Source organism: Canis lupus, chromosome 6 (assembly GCF_048164855.1).
Source record: "Canis lupus baileyi chromosome 6, mCanLup2.hap1, whole genome shotgun sequence".
Classification (NCBI taxonomy): domain Eukaryota; kingdom Metazoa; phylum Chordata; class Mammalia; order Carnivora; family Canidae; genus Canis; species Canis lupus.
The window spans coordinates 32,512,529-32,535,087 of NC_132843.1; the positions used below are offsets into that span (position 1 = coordinate 32,512,529).

Below are 22,559 nucleotides of genomic sequence, written 5' to 3' on the forward strand. Positions count from 1 at the left end.
TCCCTATGCTTTGTTTTAGCTGGTTACAACTACCATCAGATAGGGTTGAAATTGTAAAGTGTGTCTTTCAACTAGGTTCCTCCCTTCTCTCATCTACTTAGCTTAGAGACAGTGGAAATGTTTAAAATGTGTACTTTTAACACAAAAATAAAATGTTATGCAATATTTGGTTGTCCTTGTTGCTAGGTATAAACAATCATAAAAGAGACACATGGGAGAACTGCCACTGGATCAATAAGCTATGGTTTTAGTAAACCAATAGTCTTTGGGCATTGTATACATAGAAAAGTAGGCAGGGACTAGATTGGAGGACTAGCCTGAGTAGGCACGGAAGAACCAGCATATTGGAAACAAGTGTGATGTAACTAGATAAACCTGAAATTAACATGTCATGTTCTGAGCTTGATGAGATGAGGAATAATGTAAAGTGGGGATGAGCTTAGAGTATAAAGTTAAAAGGCTTTGTGAAAAGTGTATAGGACCTGTACCAATTCTGAAGATGAATGTAATTATTGTGCCAAGTTGAAAATGCACTGCCAGGTTACTATAGGTGTCCCTTTCTTTCTTTGACCTTTCTAATCTGCTCCACATAGGACATTTACTTATAAGATATTAACTTCTCTGTCCAGAAAAATTTATTATGCTTTATTTTTCTTTCCAAAACATATGAAATACTTGGGTGTGACTATTCCACTGAAGAAAGAGTCATCATACTGGCTCATGATATTGATAACTCAAAGTACTCCCTAAATCACTTTGACCATAATGTGATGAATATTTCAAGCAAGAAGCATACACACACACACACACACACACACACACACGTACACACAAAAAGAAGGAAAAAGAGTGAGATGGGGTATGTGTGCTCACACTTGCACATGCATGCATGGAGGTCATCTAATTGTTTTAATTCTTTAGTCAGTTGGTTAACATCGATTTTTTTTTAATATACTGCTATCGAGTACATAAAATAACATATGTGCACAGGGATATGATTCTGACAGAGTAACCATAATAGAAAATGAGGAGACCTACTGGTAAAACATTATGTCCAAAACAACAAATCAGAGTCAGAATGCAATTACTGTTTCCACACCATGTACAGTGGGCCCATTCTCCAGCAGCCAACCAAAAGCACCACATCATTATCTCCCCTGCTCACTTAGACACCAGGTATTAGCATCACACCTTACAATTCTGGAGAGTAAACCAATTAAGGTACAATTTTAAAAAGGTATTCATAAATATTGTACCAGGGTGGTAGTGACACATCTAAATATTTAAAAAAATAGGATATGGATTCCAAAAACAGGTAATCCATCTTAGGAGAAGAGGTTCCATGGAGCGACTTCTGCATTATGAATAAATACGCATAATCAAAACAGTAGCCCAGCTCAAATCTCTCTCCTACTCATTTGATATACCTCTCCATGTCATAACCATTTTCATATAAACAACACAACAGTATAACATCTGCATTGCTAAATAACACTACTATGTTCTAATTTCTTTGGAATGGCATGAATAAAATCTTTCTACTCCTGTTTATTAGAATTTATTGATGACAATCCTTTGTAAAGTAGCAGAAGGTATAATTAATCCTGGTACAACCCTAAGTTGGATATACAAACTCAATAGGGTTTACTTTTGACTTCAAATGATCTATCACTTGACAATGTGGAAGGGAGGCAGCAGGAGGAGGATATGAGCCTCCATAACTTCACTCTAAACTGCTGCGGTGCTACCCCACTCAGTTAATGTCATACACACACACTGTCAGCTATATAATACAATTGTACTTTTCTTTATTTCATGTAGATGTTTGGATACAATTTTCTGTAGGGGGGGAAAAACAGTGTTTCAAGGTTTGGGCAGGAATTTTACTAAAACCAATATTTAGAAATCTCTCTAACTCATCATAGGGATCCCACCATTACTCCTACTACATTCAATTCTCTTTGCTCAGGACATCTGCTAGGTTGGAATATGGATGATTTCACAGTTATAGGAAATGAAAATTAATGCAGCATTTCGGTAATTCCCCCACATAGGCTGCTTATATATGCACAAATCTCATCAACAAAAGAAATTATATAATTATGTTAAAGGTACAGTATGTGATACACCTGTAGCTTGTCTTACTGAGGAATGTGGTTGCTCTGAAGAAGGAAGAAGCAAAGAGGGAAGTTGTCATTCTAGGTTTAATTCTGATCAATAAAAAAAATAAACTAATAGTTTAGAAATAAAGCAGGAGAGAAAGTGATCGTGTCAACCTGGATTTCATGACATTAAAGAGAGGAGCACTTAGATATGTATATTTGAAAAGAAAATGTAATGTCAAGGAAAATAGAGATAAGGTGCCCTAGTGAGTGCTTTTTAAAGGGAGTAAGACTCACAAGAGGTGGAAGTGTCTTTAAATTGCAATTTATTATGTCTTTGAAAATTATCTCAATTTTCAAGGCAGGCAAGACGTAACATGCAGGAAAAAGGTGTAGCAGTAATGATGCCTCTGATAAGAGCAGATTACAAAGATAGAAGGAGGGGTACATTTCAACTCGCTAAAAACTGAGCTATCAAAGAATAAAATGGGCTGTCTCAGAAAGTGCAGAGGGAAGAAAAGAGAAGTGGTCTATATTATCTGTAAGCAGTTTCTCTCCACTTGAAAACTCTATTATTCTGTGTTATGGAAATAGATTTTCATTCATTAAAAAAGTGTTTTTAGACAGTGATGATAAACAATAATAATTTACATATGGGAATAGTGCCTTGGGATTTACAAAGTGCTATGATGTGCATATCAATTCTCACCATAGTCACCAGAGATCACCACCTCCAGATTATAAATAGCTGATTGAGCCCAATAAAGATTAATCTGTGGTCTTAGGATATCACATTTGCAGGACTCAGGGCAAGAGTGCAACTGAAGGCCCACATACCTTATGCCCAAATAATATTTAAAAGTTATAAACCAAGCAATACACAGTTAAAGCTCTGTATTCAACTCCCTTGGAAAATGTATATTCAAGCCACAATGTCAAAAACATATATACTTTTTTATGACTAAAATTTGGCAAAATATAAAAGATGGCTGAATTTAATTATTATGAATAATTACAATTACAGATCTGAATGTTCTATGGATGGCCCTGTGGATATTTTAAAATATGTTACTAATTCATAAGTTATATATTTATTCCATCCAATGTATTTTCTTGACTTCATTTTAATAAAATTACAAATTATGCTATTACCAATATTTTCACATAATTTGGATTTTGAACATAATGATCTATATATTTTAAATGTAATTACAATCAAAGTATATACATTTTAATGTACTTTGACAAAATGTAAATACAACATAAAAATATTTTTAAAAGTTTTCTCCTAAAGTATTAAAAGTTAAAAGGTACAATATCAATAATAATTAATGAATAAATTTTTGGAACTATTCTCTTCATAAATTGAATGATTTAATAATTTGAAAATATAGTAAGGTATAGTAAAGATTATTTAAAAATTGAAAATACTCACTATACTAGCTTTCAATGTCCATCTAATTATCAAGGTAAAGAATCAGTATTACTCTTCATGCATGGTACATACAGCTAAAACTGTATATACTAATTTGAAAATAATATATTTAATATTGCAACATTTCCCTAGCCACTATGGCACTTTTTATGTGCCTCCAGAATCATGACAGAGAATCTGAAGAGCCATAAGAAATGGACTCCAGCTCTACTGCAGAAATTGATTATCTCCATGCCTTCTGAGAGAAGACTTGACAAGCTAAGTATAATGACTTTTACTTTAACTATATGCTTTCTCTGCTCAAATCCTTCCCATACTCCAAAGCACTGTTTTCTCCTGCTTCCACAGTGTTCAACACAAGCCTCCACAACACTTAGATACAAGTGCTTGGTATTTTGAGGACTTAGAGAAAGAGATGAGGAGAAGACTTCCCTGGGGCTTGAATGGTGTTAGTTGTGAGAGCAGATATTTAGAGTCATGGGTCATGCTGCATCAGACCCCAAGAGATAGAGGCAAACACTTTTAAAGCAATTGATCAATTTTGCATGTATCTGTGATTCGTAGGGCCCTCTCACCACATGGCCTAGGCCAGAAAACTCTGTTTCCCCAAAAGTCATGGAAACCGGGTAAGCCACAAATTAATCTGTGCAAATGTATTGTTAATGAACCAGTGCAACCTTCAGAGGTGGTGAGATCCCCGTGACACATGAAAAAATGCTCAACATCACTTGGCATCAGGGAAATATAAATCAAAAGCACAATGAGATACCACCTCACACCAGTCAGAATGGTTAAAATTAACAAGTCAGGAAATGAAAGATGTTGGTGAGAATGCAAACTGGTACAGCCACTCTGGAAAACAGTATGGAGGTTTCTCAAAAAGTTAAAAATAGAACTACCCTATGACCTAGCAATTGCATTTGTAGGTATGTCCAAAGGATACAAAAACAGTGATTTGAAGGGGCATATGCACTCTATGTTTATAGCAATAATGTCCACAATAGCCAAAATATGGAAAGAGCCCAGATGTCCATCAACAGATGAATGGATAAAGAAAATGTGGCACATATATACAATGGAATATTACTCAGCCATCAAAAAGAATGAAATCTTGCCATTTGCAATGATGTGGATTGAACTAAAGAGTACACGCTAAGTGAAATAAGTCAGTCAGAGAAAGACAAATACCATACTATTTTATTCATATGTGGAAATTAAGAAACAAAAGATGAGCAAAGGGGAAAGGAAGGAAAAACAAAAATAAAAACAGAGAGGGGGGGCAAACCATAAGAGACTCTTAACTACAGGAAACAAAGGGTGGCTGGAGGTGAGGGGGGATGGGGGTAATTGAGAGGTGGGTGTTAAAGAGGACACTTGAGTAATGAGCACTGGGTGTTATATGCAACTGATGAATCACTAAACTACTACCCCTGAAACTCGTAACACACTATGTGTTAACTAAATTGAATTTAAATATTTTTTTCTAAAAATGCACAGAGGTTTTTAACTAAGGTTGAAATACAGGATGTCAAAGGTACCCTGGAGTACTATAATCAAGGAATTGTTTTTTAAAAATTTTTTTCTGGGGATCCCTGGGTGGCTCAGCAGTTTAGAGCCTGGCTTTGGCCCAGGGCTTAATCCTGAAGTCCCAGGATCGAGTCCTGCATCGGGCTCCCGGGATGGAGCCTGCTTCTCCCTCCTCCTATGTCTCTGCCTCTCTCTCTCTCTCTCTCTCTCTCTCTCTATCATAAATGAATAAATAAATCTTTAAAAAAATTTTTTTCTATCCCCTCATTGGAGTATATACACTTATTTAATCCATATTGAAACATAATTTGGAGTAAAAGTTCTATTAAATCAACTCCATGGACAATTATAAACTAGCTTAACAGTCAAAATAAGGAAATCTATTATTTTAGTGTACCAGTGAAGTTTGTACATGGAAATGAGGAATTAATTTTCAAGGTCAGATGGCTACATTAGGTTCAGTTTTATGGAGAGGTTCTTCTAATCTATACTTTCTCCATCTACATAGAAATTCCTCTGAACTAAAAGTGAAGTTTCAGAATAAACCTATGTACCTACAGGACCCTTACTTACACAGATAAAAAATAGTTTACAGAAAACTTAACTCTTTAGAGCAGGAAGTCAACCAGGTCATTTTAGAAAGATTTTCAAGAATTGTTAAAGCGAGAAAGTTTTATTATTCTTAGTTGCCCAGAATATGTCACCAAATAAAATCTCTTATTTCCTAAGTTCTAGTGTGACCCAGAGAATAAAAGAAGCAGTACAATAAGGGAAGCAGGGAGACTCTGGAGCCAGATTGCCCGAGTCTGAACCCCAGCATACACTACCCACAGCAGTGTGAGGCTGCACATTACTAAACTTCTCTGCTTCTCCATTTCCTCATCTTTAAAACTGAGGTGATAATAGTGCCAGAAGAGCAGCCACTACACAGATCTAAGAATACTGCTCACATGGCATATATGTTAATGGTACCCTGAAGAAGTGCAGTGCATGTACAGATAAGTTCTACTCAGCTGCCTTGGATAGCTCCTATCTTGCAGGGCTGGAGTGAGAATTACATGAGTTGATCTGCATAAGGCTCTCCAACCAGAGCCTTGTACCTGTGAAATACTCAATGTGCAAAAATTATCGTTACAACATATTTGGCAAAAGAGTGGTGATGAGGAGGAAACAGAGAAAGCAAGAAAAATAAACAAGCAAAAACAGCCTCTTTTCAGACTCAATATCTAGAAGAAAGCTGCTAATTGCTTTTCTAATCTGATGAGTGTCAATTCATGATAAGCATAGAAAAGAATATGTGTTCCATCATGAATGATTCACATTTTCCTCTCAGAATACAGAAATGTAAATCAGTAGGAATCAGAGTGAAAAATCAAATGACCACGTAGTGAAAGGTTTTTTTAAAGCCTAAGTGCAGGATATGGCCCATCTGGAACTCCACAACTTGGGGAGGTGAGTTTGACCGTGACAGCTAATGAGGAAGGATTTATGATCAGTGCCCATCGCCAGCATATTATTCACCAACTGGTGACAGGCCCAACCCTTGACAGTGAAATGAGTGGGGATGATATCAGTCACTCTCTGTCACTCGAGTTGCAAATCTTCTAGTCAGCAGGAGAAACCTAGAAGCTGAAAGGGGAAGGGAAAAGTCGACAGGTTCAGCTGTGGCTGGAGGTGCCTCTGATAGGAGGTCAGAAAAGTGAAATAAAGACAGCCACATTAATTGAGCCAGCAGTGAATGTACGAATCAGTAGAGCCTGTGAACTCTACCACAGGACCTGAAGGGCAACACCAGGAGAAAAGCAAGGGCTGGAGTGTCAGAGAAAACTGGTTTCAAATCCCAGCTCTACCACTTAATAAATGGCCTTGGGCAAGCTACTTAATATCTCTAACCCACCATTTACCCATCCATAAAATAAAGATAATAAAATCCACCTCACAGGGCAGGGTGTAGAGATTTATTAAGATAATGGATAGGACACATCTGGCACAATGTCTGGCAAGTTGAAGGTATTCCGTGAACCTTAATCCCCATTCCAGGAGCTGCCCTAGCGAGCTCACAGCCAAGGGAAGCTGGAGTTGGGGGTATAAAATTAAGTAAGCAGTTACAAGCTAGAGATGAGAATAGTACCTCAGAAGGACACAGTGGAAGTTCCGTAACCCAGCCTGGAGAAGTCAGGTAACAGCAGAAAAAGAGATGCTCAGGGAAGACTCAAGAGGGAAATGTAAGCTATTCAGTTCAAGCTAGCTAGCAGGAGGGACAAAGAACATAAGGCAAATGGCATATGCCAAGGCCTGGATATAAGAGAAATCAATGAGTGGCTGTCCTGGATCTCAGACCTGCCTCAAATTCTTGAAGTCACAGCTCCAAATCCACATAGCCATCTCTTCTTGACTTTTATCTGGCTGATTTCTTTAGTCACTGTTTAATCCACTGTTGAAGAATAATATCCACCTATAATAGAGTATTACAATGACACATATAAGCAAGGCTTAGCCTTCTGGGCTTTGCTAAAGAACAGCAGACTAGGATGACCTGTCTATTGCCGAACAGGAAAATCCCCAAGGTTGCAGCACACTGTGCTGCTACACTTGAAGGATCAGTGCATACCTGCTGCTCTCTTCATTCCCCTACTCAAAAAGCAAACAGATATAAACAAATAAATGCAGCTTGCTCTACAAGTTAACAGAGAAAAGGCGGATATCCTTTAAAGTGCCCAACTTTTGAAGACTCTCCAGCAAGCATAGAGAGAACACTGGGAATTAGTGCTTACTGTAAAGGAACTTTCTCTCAGGCCTCTTCCCATCATCCTCAGTAATTTCTAACAAGGAAGAGCAGCTCTCAATTTGACTGCTAAGAGTCTGAAACATAAAGCCATTCTTTTTCTCACTAAGTGATCAAGGTCACTGTGTGTTACATGTCAATGCCCAAGTATGGGGACAGAGCTCTCACGTGCTAAACCTCAAGGGCAGGGTCTGTTTCTTTGGACCTACTCAGCCATCCTGCATCTTATCAACCTTTCTTACTCTCTACATTGTTAATATGCTAAGCAGGAGTATTTAGGGCCTGCTTCCTAGAAACAGTCCTTCTAGTCTTCTCTAACTTCCTTCATTGCATCTGCTACAACCGGGGCAAGGAAGGAACAGATTGGGAAACATTCTGCATCCAAGTCCACTTGGCAATGCCTGACTATCTGAGATTCAGAGGAGATGATGGAAGCAGCAAAGACTTCCCTGGTCCAAGTCATGTGCAGCTTTCCTGAGCACTGAACTGGAAATTTGGAAATAGTAACACAGGTATCAGCAGAATATATTTTGTCTTGCATTTTTACCATGGTTACTTGTATATATCTATCTTATGCAGTAATTCCAGAGAAAGGAGAGTTTAGAGGTTTAATGAGGCACAAACTGCCCCCATCTCTAACAATGATAGACTGAAATGAGATTTATAAAACACAAGATCAAAGTTAAAAACATAGAAATGGAGAAAGTGAAATATAAGGCACCTATTTAAGGAGATTATTTGAAACCCAGAAAGAGGCATGATGACAAACAATATTTTTATGATAAATAATGGGTAGGATATATTAATTTTATGGGTAGTCAGTACATGTATCTTAAAAAATTATGATATCTGGGAATATTCAAAGATTATGCAAAAAATCAATGGGTTAATTAACCAATATCTATTTGGGGATGGCACTATTTTGATACTACTGGGATACTGGAGAATGCAGAAGTAGTTACAATAATGTTTGGATACTTCCTGAATAAAGGTGCTATGCTAGATGTAAGTAATTCAAAAGAAAAAGTTTATGTCCTCAGGTAACATGGTTGGAAACAAATCTGTTTAGAAACAAGAGCATTTCCTCTGAAGTCAATAAACCCTAGTTCAAGTCCAAACAGCAATATCCAAATGTTTCAAATCCTACTGAACTTTAGTTTTCTCAACTTAGAAAGGGGATAATGAAACCTACCTTACTGGGATGCTGTTCCCATTAAAGGAGATAACTTAGGTATGTGACCATTTCTGACACTGCCTGGCTTACAACAAAGGTTCAAAACCATGAGAAATCTCCCCTTTATTTCCTAGGTAGATTGAACTTTATCCATGAAGAAGCTAATGGATAACAGTATGGAACATGGTGAGAACCAGATAAGCAAGCAGCATATTCAGGGCTGTGGATTTTGAGAAGGCCAGTCCATTTGTAGCAGTAAGGAAAAATAATGCAAAATGGTAGAAAGTGATCTAGGATTAAATCAGGAGGGTGTGAAACTCCTGCCCTTTGATCCCAATCTTCCTGTGGGAAGGGAACTAATACCATAGCTCTTAGGGAATGTTGACTCGATTTCAAACTTTTAGAAGGAAGAAATCCACATAATTCACCAGACCTTATGAGCTGAAGACAGTAATCAGCAAGCATGTAATATCTGCCTGCTTTGTGCTGTGGCAAAGAAGGAAAAAGAGGAAGACAGAAAAGAGAAAGAAGGAAGAAGAGGATAAAGAGGGGAAAGAAAAAGAAGTATACAGGAGGAAGGGGAAAGAATGGAAGGGGAAGATGATTAGTGTCACAGACATCACAGCTGCAGTTTGAAAGGGCACATCTGAAATGGGCCTGTTAAATTCAATAGTTTTATAATCATTGCCACAAGATTGAGCTGCTCTGAGAAACACTTTGCTATGATATATGAGCTGGGTGAGGCTGATTAGCTAAGCCTAGATTACACAGCGATTGAGAACTCAACAAAGGTTTAGTCTTTTAAAAGGACAACATTGAGTTTTGGCCAAGGATTTTAAAAATGAATATTCCATGTGGGGAAAAAAATGTTAAATACGATAATGACAGAAGAAAATCTTGCTGTAATTATTCCTCCATATGTTACCACCTTCAAGGGAAAATATATACATATAAAGTGAGAATAATCCCCCATATGGGTTTTCAGATCCATTTTTTTAAAAGTGAGCAATCCTAGGTTCAGAGTGAAGGAGCATTATTAAATGATTGTCAACTGCAAGCCTTGCAGGGGAACAGCCACAGCTCTAGTGTAACACAGAGAAGACCAGGGAAAGGTGATCAGCTTTCCAGATTTATGGCTCATGAAGAGCTGGAAAGCATCATGGATTGCTCAAACTGGATGGGACATTCAGAGGTTATTAGGCCCATTACCCTTCCCCTAGGCCACTTCACTTGCTCTTTCATGACAAAATAACATTTTACATGCAAGGTAGAGCTGGAGGCAGAATGAGTATTATTAATAGGTGATGGGAGCAAGGGGAAATGTGGATGCTTCTTCCACTTAGAATCATGAAAAGTCCAAAATGCATTCTGTCTAGGACATTTCTTCCTCCCCAATAAGTAGGATAGTACCTGATGCATCACAGATACTCAGTGAAGATTTTGTGACAGGAATGAATGAATGAATCCCATGCTGCCTGGAATTTCTCTTCAATATTGTTCTTTGAACTCTCCCAGGAAATTTAGGATTCAACCACCATCATACTGGACCAGAGTTCTAGCCACAGTTTCTTGATCTCCTTCTTTATAATCCAGATTGTCTAATATCTCTTTTGTAAAAAGAGGATTTGTGTGAAATTGTCAATTACTCCAAAGACCAGCTGAAAACAGCTTACTCTGTTACAACTCACAGATAAATTTTAAATCAAAACACTAGCTGAGGGCAGCCCAGGTGGCTCAGTGGTTTAGCGCCTGCCTTCAGCCCAGGGCATGATCCTGGAGACCCGGGATCGAGTCTCACATCAGGTTCCCTGCATGGAGCCTGCTTCTCCCTCTGCCTGTGTCTCTGCCTCTCTCTCTGTCTTTCATGAATAAATAAATAAATAAATAAATAAATAAATAAATAAATAAATAAATTTTTTTGAAAAAAAGAGACTTGTTAAAAAAAAAAACACTAGCTGAACAATAATTCTCTTTGTGGTAAATACAGAGCATAAATATAAAAGCTGCCTATAAGTAATTAATAATTTTACCTCTTCCAATAAACCTTCTTTTATAACACTCACCCACGTAAATTCCTATTAATTCCTAAACTTCTAGAGCAAGTTTTGTCTGTAACATCTATGGAGTAGTTGGATAATTAGTGTCCTGTAATTTTTCTAAATGTTTACAGAGATTTATTTTGATTCCTTGAAAGCATGGGAGCCCTGAAAGAAGGACTACATACTAAGCCTCATTTAAGCCACACAAAATTCTTTGTGTATTTTTGGCAAAGTATGTCATACTTGTCTGTTTGGATGTCATCAATACATTCATATAAAACTTTTGAAAATCAGTCATCCAGACAATCCAATGCCACTTGTTGCTAAACATTTGAGTAACACCGAAGGAGTACCTAGACTGCCTTCAGCAGGCCAGAGTGTGCAGGCTGCTCAGAGCCATTGAAAGGTGAGCAGAATTCTGAAGGCCAAGGACAAAAGAGCCAGAGAAAGGCGAGGAAGTAGACACAGAAGCAGAAGTAGAAGGTGCGACATTCTCAGAAACCCAGAGTTTGGGTTGGGGGGCAAGGTGAAGTGCAACAGAAGAGAAAACAAGAACCTATCATGAAAGACCTAAAAATAAACTAGATTAAACCAATTAGTTGTCTATAATTTAGAAAGATGGAGGCTAAAAGGAGTGAAAACTCAAATCTGCTGTTAAACTACATGCAATATAAACTGATAAAATATTATTTGATATGAAATTCTTAAGCAAATACAGAAAACTCAATGGCATCTCTGACAGATTTTTACCCAAATTTTTGAGCACTAGGGGGAAGCTCACCAACTCCATGTCAACTTGCACCATTTTAGTTGACAGACATTTTTTTTTCTTATTTTGAAATAAAACTGCTTCCTTGGCCAGACTGTTCCCATTTCTGTCTTCAGGGATAGCTAAACATAAATTCACAAAGTAAAAATTACCATGAGCCTTGTGTAAGAAAGATTGTCTCTATCTCTCCATTAGAACTGGAGGTGCTTCTATGGTGAGGCAGGATGCTACCATTTTAACCCCATCGTTTGACTCCACACATAATGTCTTTCATCTACCATGGACTTTTATTCCAATAGTAAATACTAAAAAAAAAAAAAAAAAAAAAAAAAAAAAAAAAAAAATCAACAAAGTTAAAATTGAAGAAGGCTAACACTTCACACAATAAAATTAAAAGAAAATCAACTGAAAACCCCATCCTGTTAATAAGTTCCAAACTGCTAAAATTGACCAAGAAAAATTAGACTTAGTAGAAACAATCACCACAAAATAAAATTGACAATGGCCATAAATGCATTATGGAAAAGTGTATTATTGACTAAAAATTGACAGAAGAATCTAATTTTCTTTCCCAAATTTTTATCTGGAGAATATAATCTAGGAAAATTGGATATGGTAGAAATAATTGCCATAAAAGAAAATTCAGACTGGCAGAACCATTATTGCAAGATTTTTTATAGATGACTGAGGAGTTAAATCATTATTATATGCATGGAGAATTGTTCCTGAAGAAAAAAAATTTTTAAATAGAATTAGAAAAATAAGGTAAAAGTAAATGGCTTAACTGTACTCTACAGAAAACTGACCAAGGCATTAAACTGGTTTTGAGTTCAGTCTCATAAATCTTTCTCAGTGAAAATCTGTTGATTAGAATATATCACTTGGTATAATTCTGATTTACTTACAGAGTTCAAATATCATCACTGCCTAAATGTTGGGGTAAAAATAGCACTGGGTTAATCTACATTGTTTTCCAAACAATAAACTCTACAAATCCTTACCTTTATAGATAGGCTTCTGGCAAAGTTCAGACTATTAAGTGATAAATCCAAAATCTATGTTAAGGTACTATTAGGGTCTTTGTAATCAAATTCTTGTTCAGAAACAAAAAAAAACTGTATTAAAAGGGCATTAATATTGCTTCAAGGTGGCCTCTCTAATGTTCTTATATTTGAGTACCACATATTCAATAAACAAATATTTCCTGTGCTTCTACTTCATGTCAGATCCTGTATTAAATACTAAGGATACAGACTGAGCCAGGCAGACTTGCTCCTGTTCTTGGAGTTGATACATAAGTCTGGTCCACAGAGAAACTCAAAGAGATAACTCTAGGATCATCCAAACTCAGAGTTGTCCTTAAAAGGTTACTGTGAGCTCCCTCCCACCAACTCTTTTGTAAGAACAAAAACTTGAGTGAATGAACATATAAAAAAATCTTGACAAATGAGACTGACATTTGACAGACACTACTTGGGTCAGGCCAGATTTACTTAATGTGATGGTTAATTTTATGTGTCAATTTGACTGAGTTAAGGGATGCCTAGATAGCTGGTAAAACATTTTTTCTGGGTGTGTTTGTGAGAGTGTTTCCAGGAGAAATTAGCACTTAAACGGGTAGGCTTAGTAAAGAAGATAACCCTCACAAGTGCAAGGCCTGGATAAAACAAAAAGGCAGAGTAAAGGCAAATTTTGTTCTGTGCTTGAGCTGAGCTATCTATCTTTTCCTGCCTTTGCACATCTGTACTCATGGCTCTTGGGGGCCTCTAAGCTCAGACCAGGACTTACACCATTGGCTTTCCTAGTTCTAAGTCCTCTAGGTTTGGACTGGAACTAGATCACTCACTTTCTTGAGCCTCAAGCTTGCAGAAGTCATGGGACTTCCCTTCATCTCTCTCTATACATCTATCTATGCATCTAATCTCTTTCTATGTATCTATATAGATATCCCATTGGTTCTGTTTCTCTGGAGAACCCTGAGTAATACACTTACCCCAAGGACAGAGGAGGAAGTAATCATGTTCAGGACCCAGAGCAGAAAGCTCAGCAACAGACATGAAATATAAGGTTTCAGACCCTCAACTAACAGGGTACACAATCATGAGTAGTGATGTGTACTCCAGACTCCCAGTTGGAGCAGATGGATACAAAAAAGACCACATGTGGGTCAGATATACACTCAGCAATCATGGATCATGACTACACACCATGACTACAGGGTTCAATGTAGGACAATAGAGACACTCAAGCACAGTTTTTTATATATTCCTCTCAGCCTCTAGAATAGTATTGGCTATTCCAAGTACATTTTGAATTCAAAATGGAACTTGAACCATGGAACCAGAACAAGGACCAGTTGTACAAGTATCTCTATTATGCTAACAGGCTGCTACATGGCCTATCCTCAGAAACTGTCAGTGACATAAAGAAATAGGGATCCCTGGGTGGCGCAGTGGTTTGGCGCCTGCCTTTGGCCCAGGGCGCGATCCTGGAGACCCGGGATCAAATCCCACATCGGGCTCCCGGTGCATGGAGCCTGCTTCTCCCTCTGCCTGTGTCTCTGCCTCTCTCTCTCTCACTGTGTGCCTATCATAAATAAATTAAAAAAAAATTAAAAAAAAAAAAGAAATACCCATAACTCTTATTTAATAGAGTCTCATGGGGAAGACTGCCAATCACCTCTCACTATCTATTCTCTCCTTCTTATATGACAGTTGAATTTTCAGCAGGGCAACTGGCCATCTAGCTAGGACTACCTTTCCCAAACATATGGCAAAGTTCTCATCAATGGAATATTAATTCAATTGATGCTGGTAACTTCTGGGTTGTGCCCTCAAGAAAAGGGTAAAGTCCCTTCCTGTGGAAGTAATGAAAATACAGACAGCTGGCTTGAAATATGTGGATGAGGAAGACATGCTGTAGGTGAGAGAGGCAAAGAATCTTCCCCAATAATATTGCTCAATCATATGGACTTTTCCTTTCTAGGCATCTTATAGTTTTATGAGCATTTAAAACTTTCAGACCAGCTTGATCCTTTATGCACAGGATAAACTGTTTTCTACATATTTTTAAAAATTTTATTTGGGGCCATTGTTAGAACCCAATTTATATCAAAACAAATTAAGCCACATGTATTTTTTTTTTAACAGCAATGGTTATTATACAGGAAGATGGTCTCTGTGTAAGAAAGAACATGGTACAAAATGTCCATATTTGTTATATATTGTAGGTACATCATCTAATAGAGGATCCCAAATGCAGCTTTAGAATTTAACAAACTTCATTGTTTGCATAATTTGCTTGGAATGGACTGTTTTAGTTCATCAGACTTTGATTAACTGAATTATTTTGTGCTTCATAGGGATTACAAATCTTCAGAAAAATAATACATTTTGACCCAGAGATTTTGCTGGATATAATTTAATCTTTAACAAATCAGATAATACTTCACAGCCTTGTTATATCACAGGGCCATGATTTTAAATACCAATACTTGTTATGCTATAATTAGTAGGGTTCAATTTTTTTAAACAATGGAAGAATGATGGAGAACAGAGTTGATCCTACAGGAAGCTTTTACTAAAACTGGTAGTTCATCAAGTACTTATTGAGCAGATATCTGCTGGGTCCCCTATCTAGTTTTACCACTTAATTCCTATACAAACTTGTGCACCCTGTTCACTTTTTTTTTGAACTTCTGATTTTTCAGAACTTCTCCTCCTCCCCAGGTGGAGATTTCTGGACAATAGCCACTCTGGCTTGGAAAGGCTGTGATTCTAAGAATGTGGGGCTGAGGCCACAGAACAATGGATCCTGTCACTGCCTTAACTCACTGCTCTTCCATGGGCACTCATTCTGGAACCAGATGTCTGCAGTTGGAGATATTTCCCCAGAAGCAACATCCTATAGCTGCTCCTCCACAGCTTCTTTCACAAGCTGAGTTGACAGCAGTAATGTTGCCTCAGGGCCCTTCCCATGCTAAGGCTATAAATGGGGTATCTGAACCATCAGCCCTGACTGGACATTATTACCTCCTTGTAATATGTGCACTCTTAGAATAGAGAAACTTTTGAATTCCAAATTCCCTCCCTCTGTTAGAGAAATTGCTTGCCATTAATTCTGCTGACCTCCAAAACAAGTCCTTTCCAGGGTGCCCTGTTTCTTTCCCCACATTCTAAGAGGCCAGAGGTGGTCCTCTGCTCACCCAAGGCTGTGTTCATCTGGCCACAGTAAGAAGACTAAGCAGATTAATTAGATGCTTCAGAAGGGGTGAGAATCCTGCTGCTCAAGATGAAGCAGATTTGTGGGTGAGTTAACCAGACTCCTCTGTTCAGGTTTACGATTAACTTCAGAACTGAATAATGCACATGTTGACATACTGGATCCATCCAGGCCAGAACTCTGCCTTCAAGGGCAGCACTGTGGGGCATGTGGAGGGGCAGTATAACAGTTACATAGTGTAAGAGCATAGTCTGAAGATCAACATTCCTGTGATAATAGTTTACAGAGCTGTAATTCATGAATTAACCCATTCTAGTAAATACATTTACAGTTTTGGAGAATATCATATTGGAATCTCACTCCACAACTTATTAGCTAGGAAAATTTAGGCTAGCTGCTTAATTTCTGGTTCTGCATCTACAAATAAAGATAATGATACTCTCACTAGTTATCTTATAAAAATTGACTGAGTTATTGTATGTAAGAAACTTACAATAGTGTGTTTAGTAGGTATTCATATCGTTTTCATTTTTATAGATAGGAGATAACAATTTCTGAGTCCATGAGCAGGAGAGGCAATATTTAATATAGTGGGCTTTGGAGTCAGAAATGACTTGGAGTTTTACCTCTGATATTTTCTCACTATGAAACTTAAGTCACATTACTTAACCGTCAGAGCCTTAATCATTGGAACTGAAAATGAGGATATTAATGGCAACTTTAGAAAGCTGGTGGAGGTATAAGTGAAACATAAGGCATGTACTAAGAGATCCATAGCTATGATTACCACTTAGCCTTCTACCTTCCCTCAGGAGAAGCAGTCTGAGCCTCACTATGGAGTAAGTGTGACTCATGAAGGTGGAACTCTTTCCCATACATGCAAGGACAAAAACACTGCTCAGAAGATGTTTGTTAAGATGACATTCACATTCAACAAAGCAGAGTTCTTTTTTCCCTGACTGAAAACAATTTTACAGGTTCGAGTTGTAAAGAGATTTTAGCCATTATTAGAGAATTTTTGTGATTCTCTCAAGGGCTTATTAATGTCAACAAAAAAACTGAAAGGATAACTCAGAACAGTGAAATGGGACTACAGAATAGAAATTAGGGCATTCTATTTCTAGCACAAAGTAGGTAAAAGATAATTCAAACCTAAAGCATATGGTTGATGGGCACAGGTATTACAGTTGTACTAGTGAGTGTCTTCCTTATTCAGATACAATTTCTCTTCCAGCCAGGTTCTTATAAATACCTGCGTATTCTACAAACTGCTGGTTACCGGAGGGGATGAAGGTGGGGGGATATGTAAAATAGGTTATGGAGATTAAGAAATGTACTTGCTGTGATGAGCACCAGGTGATGTATGGAAGTGTTGGATCACTACACTGAACACCTGAAACTAATATTACATTGTATGTCAATTCACTGGAACTTAAAAACTTTAAAATACTATACAGGACTCCAGATTGATATGGAAATACATCTAAGCTATTGTAGCAGATGATTTGTTTTGTTGTTTTTCCTACGTGAAGATAAGAACATCTCGACCCCTCATGCTTTTCTCACAATGTAACTCTACCTTTCTACCTAGAAATGAGGCTATGTTCCCCTCTCTTTGAATTTGGGTAGAATTATGAACTACAGTTTTGAGTGGAAGGGATGCAGTGTGACTTCCCAGGTAAGGTCATAAAAAAAGATATAGCATCCTCCTGGCTCTCTCTGCTTTGGAGTACACTTATTGTGGAGGAAGCCAATGCCAGTCTGTGGGGGAACCTAAACTATACTACACAGAGAGATCAGATGGAGAAGCCCACGTGGAGGGGAACAAAGGCCCCCAACCAATAGCCACATCAACCTTCAGACACAAGACTGAATAAACCTTCATATGATTCCATCTTCCAACTTTCAAGTCCTCTATGCCTCAGACATTGGGAAGTAGAGACCTATCTTCCACACTGCGTTCTTTCTAAATTTCTGACCAATAGAATACATGAACATAATAAATGGTTGTTTTATGCTACTACATTCTGGGGTGATTTATTATGGAACTAAATAGCTGGAACAGATACTTTACATGAAAGATATCAGGTTTCATGGCAATATATACAGTATAATACCATTTATGGAAAAATATCAACCCAAATTATAAATTTATGTGTGAATGTAGAAATATACATGCAGATTACTATAAATATGTATTATGCATTTGTTTTTGTACATGCCTAAGTATAAAGACAATTGTCTAGAGAGACACACAGTACATTGCAAATGTTGCCTCAAAAGATGGGGAAAAGAATGGGACAAAGAGATAAAAAGACTTGAAATTTGCTCTCTATATTTCCAGACTGTTTGAATTTTGTGCCATTAGCATATAATTTAAAGGGAAGAAGGAGGATGAAAGGAAGAAAGTACTAAAAGGAGGAAGGGTACACAAATATCTTTGTCCAGGAACTGAAAATCTAGCTGAATCTGTGAATAAATAAAATATAGATAAGATTTTGGAAAAAAGACTGAGCCTTGATAGAGAATTGGAATCCTGACACCACCACTTATAAGCTATATAAATTTGGACAATTCACTCAATCCTTTCTAAGCCTCAAATTTCCAGACTATAAAATGAGGATAATACTGTATTTTTTTAAGGGTTGTTGAAAGGATAAAATAAGTTGAAGAATGTAAAGCCCCAAATATAATGCCTAAAATATACCATGTTTTCAATAAAGGAGAAAGTTTTCTTCACTGTTCTGCTTGAAAAAACACTCAAGTGAGCAAAAATATAGAAGAGGCAATTCAGGTGACCAAGACAATGTACAAGCTAAATAAAACCTGAGACTAATTTAAGGTGTAGTCAGAGGTTATAAAGTAAAATTCTGAACTGATCATATGCAAATATGTACATATCATTGTAATTGAACCTTTGTTCCCATGCAGCTCAGATACATTCAACCATGGTACCCAGTTGTGCTATGCAAGATGCAATTGTTAGTGCTGCAGGGTGTTGGGCACATGGCTTTCCTGATTAAAAAGAAAATCTAATTTCTTCTCTTCTTATATACAAATCAGTACTTATGGCATCCCTTGGTTTCTGACCACCTAGTGATAATACAGCAAATTTCAAATCTAGGTGTTCTGAAAGAGACATAGTCCAAGGGGAGAAGAATGCACTTGAAAACCCATTAGAAACACGTGCAGAGTGTCCTTTGAAGGCTCAGCTCCCCCACCCCCTATTCTGCCCTGAGTGTAAGACCTTATTCCAAAAGGTTGAACAAAAAGGGAAGATAGACTAATGATTAAAAAAAAAAAAATCAGATACAGCCTTGCCCCGATAGCCCACCCATCATACTTTCAAATAAGCTGATCACTTACAGTAGAGGTTATTTAGAACAAAGTGGAGCCCAGAGTCCATTTATTTGAATGTATTTCCATTTCAATCACCCTGCTTCAGAAGTCGCCTCTCCTTCCCGTCACATAAGGTGAACAGATGTGATTTTAAGGACTTACTTCACGAACTCCTGCTCTGAAAAAAAAAAAAAACACAGAGCTGTCTGGATAGAGAATTTCTTTTTTTACCCCATTAAGGAGCATAGGATTCAAAAATTAGTTCATTTCTGATCCTACCCTTGTGAGGATTGAAGTTTCCTTTCAATACCCTTAGTCATAAGTTCTTAGATAAGTGAGTTTTCTTCCACTCTGGGCATAAATAGATTAAAGCGATCTGTTCAGGTGAGGAAGCAGAGATCAAGAAGACTTTCTGAAACTTTTCATTTCATTTGGCATAATCATTGGTATACAAAGGCATATCTCTAATATGAGTGGAACATCAATTGATGTTCTTTTTCCAGAAGACTGGAAACGATGGATGGATCTGAAGAGAACCAACTATACAGTTTCTTGTGCAATAGGCGCTTTTGTGACAAACAGCCTTTTATTTCAAATGATTGGCCAAGACCAGGTTGGTGTCTCCCTAAGACTAAATCTGGATAAAGATATGGTACATTATGAACATTTAGCCATGTGTTTATTATTTCTAGTGTATCATGAAAACAATAGAAACATTGAAAAGCAAGATATCATACAAGAAATGTACCATAAATGTTTACCTTTTCTATGACTAAGGAAAAATAATGGCATTATCAACCAACATGCCATTTTTGGGCACTAAACTCATCCTGGACACTCTGAGAGAAGACAAGACTCCTACCCTCCCTAATAAGAAGATGAAAGTTACACACTGACAAAAAGCTATAAAAATATAAGAATGTTCTGAATAAATGAAAAATAAATGGCATGCATGTGTGAAGGAAGGGGTATATGGGAATTCTCTGTACCTTCCATTCAATTTTGCTGTGAACCTAAAATTGCTGTAAAAAAAAAAAGTTCATTTAATTGATAAAGAGACAGAGGATGGATGGATAGATGGATGGATAGATAGATAGAGGAGGTCATCTAAAATGATCTGTCAAAAACAGGCAGTCACAGAATGCTTCTTAGAAGAGGTGGACCTTGGGGCACCTGGGTGGCTCAGCTGGTTAAGTGTCAGACTCTTGGTTTCAGCTCAGATCATGGTCTCATGGGTTATGAATTAGAGCCCCCACCACAGGCTCTCCACTCAGTGGGGAATCTGCCTGAAGATTCTCTCTGCCTCTTCCCCTACCAGCACGTGCATGCACCCCCTCTCTCAAATAAATTAATAAATCTTGAAAAGAAAAGAAAAAGAGGTGGACCTTGATTTGGAACTTGAGAGAGGGTGGAATTGGGATAAACTTAGTGAAAACAGAGAACTACAATGAACAAAGGCCAGGAGCCCAAAATGTTTGGACTTCACAGAAATTATCCTCATTTTATCAAAAGGAATATGTTGGAAAGTACTTGGAAATAAATCTGAAGACTTTAGAAATAAATCTAGAAGGTAAGGTCCTTGCTTTAAAATCGTAACATCAATCATTCTTACTAATTTATGCTATAACCATGCCTACTCAATAGGGTCAAAATACAGAACTAATTAATGATTAAGGTTGAACTCTTAGAGCCAAGGCATATGATTTCAGAAAATTTGGTAGTGGCCTTGCATGTTCACCTTTGACATGAGGTGCCCTGGCCAGCCTGAGAAATCTCTAGCACAAAAAAGCTGGAAATATTCAACAATCCAACTTCTGTTCAGCCAGACTAAGAAAACAAGGTAGTTTCTCAGGAAAAAAAAAAATTCTGAATACTGCAGAAATCTTTCTCAAAGGAAGGAGTTCAAGGGGAGAGGTGCCAAGAGCAACTGAAGCAAATAGAAAAAAAATAAATAAATAACCTCATGTAATGGTAATTTGAAGGGTAGGAGGGAGGTTTGTGAATTTAATTATGGTAACACCAGTTTGTCAGGAAAGCTAAACTCAACAAGAAAGTCCTTAATCATTAACACTGTCATCCCAGAAAAGTGCCTTCTCGCAACTGCCTGTTTGATAGATTCTGGATGACAAAGAGAGCCTGCAGACAAGTACCTGTCAATCCTGCTGCATTGAACATCAGAGAATCCCCCTGAATGTGGGGTGTGTGTATGTGTGTGTGATGTGTTTTCAGGGTGTGTATTTGTTTCCCCTTTTGCTTTTCACACTTTGTCCTTGAAAATTCTTCCCTCTTGTTCTTTAAAACAAATTGGCAATGCCTATTTTGCTCTTTTGCACTCTTTTCTCCTATACCTTCTGCTTGCTTTTTTCCCTGAAGGTTTTACTCATCTTCACTGCCTGCTTCCAAAAGGAGCCATGTTACTGAAAACCATTCTCAAGCCACAGTGTCCTTCCAGGATGCCCCTCCACCCACCTTTGTCTAATCTCAGAATAGAAGCTCCTAAACCAGCTGCATAGTTTGAGAGGTAGTTAGAGGCCACCTCCTGGCCCAGATACATGCAGCCAGGACCTGCACCGATGAAGAGGTCAGACTTTAATTGGTCTCTTGTTGACTACTGCCACTTCTCCCCTCCTCACCAGCCAAGGAACGTGGCAGGTAGCTCACCAAAACACACAGTCATTCATACCTCTACAGGCTTGCAATTGGCTCCACTAAATCAACAGCCTTTTCTTGTTCCCTCCTCACTTCTCCCAGCACACAGTCTTTAAAAATAACCTAGTGATTTAGCATTTAAATTGGGGACATTTTTACTAATATCAGAGCTGAGTTATCTAGATGGGGTGATAGGGCTGGGGAGGGAACTGGGCAAATGTTGAAAGATCACAAATCCCAAAAGAGGTGAAAAATAGTTCTATGTCACTCAAGATGGTATTAGAAAAACAAAATGAGATTTAAAGAAAGTAAATGTATGCTCTACTGCAAGGGAAGAGCTCCTAACCAAGAGGTGATGAGATGGCAGGATGGCTTCTGTGGGGAATGGCAAGAGAGGTAGCAATGGGGTCATTGAAGATAAACCCACAAACTGCCTGAAATAAACTGGAAGTAACATTCTATTCAAATGACTCAATCTGGTCAGGACCCAATATGGTCAGTACATGGTAATAGCAGATT

At 37.7% G+C, this 22,559-nt stretch overlaps 1 long non-coding RNA gene across 18 annotated transcripts in view; it reads right to left on the reverse strand.

Moving 5' to 3' along the window:
* The window catches only part of LOC140635184 (uncharacterized), a 118,553-nt gene that overhangs the window by 79,825 nt on the left and 16,169 nt on the right, over positions 1–22,559 (reverse strand). For 16 of the 18 annotated variants that reach the window (XR_012032544.1, XR_012032538.1, XR_012032532.1 and 13 more), the window contains 2 exons: positions 19,419–19,569; positions 11,984–12,136 (listed from right to left, as the gene is read on the reverse strand). The exons of 1 other annotated variant lie outside the window; for it this stretch is intronic. This is a non-coding gene — a long non-coding RNA (uncharacterized lncRNA). The remainder of the gene's footprint in view (positions 1–11,983; positions 12,137–19,418; positions 19,570–22,559) is intronic. One more of the 18 variants, XR_012032534.1, reaches the window with a different exon arrangement.